The sequence below is a fragment of the Chrysochloris asiatica genome, unplaced genomic scaffold (assembly GCF_000296735.1).
Source record: "Chrysochloris asiatica unplaced genomic scaffold, ChrAsi1.0 scaffold00044, whole genome shotgun sequence".
Lineage (NCBI taxonomy): Eukaryota > Metazoa > Chordata > Mammalia > Afrosoricida > Chrysochloridae > Chrysochloris > Chrysochloris asiatica.
The window spans coordinates 3938633-3940344 of NW_006408562.1; the positions used below are offsets into that span (position 1 = coordinate 3938633).

Below are 1712 nucleotides of genomic sequence, written 5' to 3' on the forward strand. Positions count from 1 at the left end.
AACAGCTGGACTGAGGTTGGTCCCACAGTCTTAGGTCTTCAGCTTGTAACAACAACTGGGTAGCAGCTTGCTGTGTAATTTGGGTATGCAGCTAACCTGTAATTGAACAAAACAAAGAACACAAGAGGCAACTGCCAGTAATGTGAGGATAATGAGAAATGCTTGCAGTTCCAGTAACTATAAGACCATGTCTCCTGATTGATAGGAGCAAGGTAATACAGGAAAAGGTGAAGGTAAAAGTGAGTCTGCATGTTGCCATAATAAAATTCTTAAGTAATTTAAACAGCTTACTAAAAGAGATGGTGGAAGGGCAGATGCTTCAGGTTTTAGTCCCGGAGGTAGGGAAGGGCATAAGGATTAAGGACCGGGCACACCTGGAAGGTTAATGAGGGATCATAAAGGAGTGAGGTTTGAAGCAAAAGAATCCTACAAGGGGGTAAATCCTGTAAGTTTTTATAGTTTAACAAATCAGCAATAGTATGATGGGTTAAGACAATAATTGGAGCTCCAAAAGTTAATTTTTTTGATTCTTGGATTAAAAGGGAGGTTGCAGCTAAACTCCACAAGCAAGATGTCCATCCTCGGACAGTAGGATCCAGATTTTTTGATAAATAAGCTACTGGAGCAAATGTAGGGCCTAATTGTTGTTGTTGTTGTTAAGTGCCGTCGAGTCGGTTCCGACCCATAGCGACCCTGTACAGGGTTTCCGAGGGTGTAAATCTTTACCTAAAACTGCTAGTGCATACCCTTTATTTTCAGACACATAAAGATAAAAGGGGCAGATGAGATCAGGCAAATGCAGGGCTGGGGCTTCTAGCAGTTGAGACTTGAGCTGTAAAAGTGGGGTAACACTATCTAAGGATTCATGGGGATTATCTTTTGAGGCATCATAAAGGGGTGCTGCTAAAAGGGAATAATTTGGGATCCAAGCCCGGAGATATCCTGCTAGGCCTAAAAAGGAGAGGAGCTCTTATTTATTAACAGGCATTGGGATACTCGAAGCATTTGTTTTCTGTCAACAGTGAGGGATTTAAAACCCAGAGACAAAGACACCCCTAAATATGTAACTTGCTGTTTAAAAAGTTGGACTTTTGTGAGTGAAACTCGATAGCCTCTTTCTGCAATATAATTAAGAAGGGCATACATATTTTGCTGGACCTCTGCTAGTGATGGGGCACAAAGTAGGAGATCATCTACATACTGAATACAGTGGGAGGTCTGTAAGTGAAGAAGGGACAGGTCTTGGGCTAGGATTTGTCCAAAGAGATGAGAAATATCCCAGAAACATAGTGGCAAGACTGTCCAGGTTATCTGAGTGGACACCTTTGATGTAGGATCGGTCCAAGTGAAAGCAAAAATATTTTGGGAATCTGGGTGCAAGGGAATAGAAAAAAGGCATCTTTTAAATCAAGGACTGAGAAATGTGTGGTGCTAGAGGGAATGGAAGACAGAAGAGTGTAAGGATTAGGGACTACTGGATGAACTGGGACTATAGCTGCATTAATAAGCCGAAGGTCTTGAACTAGGCGGTAGGCCCCACTGAGTTTTTTACTGCCAGGATCGGGGTATTGTAGGGGAAAAAAGTTGGTTTTACAAATCCTTTTTTAAAGTAATTCTTTAACAATTGGCTGTAATCCCAAAAGATTAGACTGTGGGAGAGGGTATTGTGCTTGGGCTGGGAAATGGGTGGGGTTTTTGAAGATTTTGACTGG

At 41.9% G+C, this 1712-nt stretch overlaps 1 pseudogene; it reads right to left on the reverse strand.

The window, feature by feature from the left end:
- LOC102835557 overlaps nt 1–1712 on the reverse strand; it is a 58696-nt pseudogene that overhangs the window by 32515 nt on the left and 24469 nt on the right.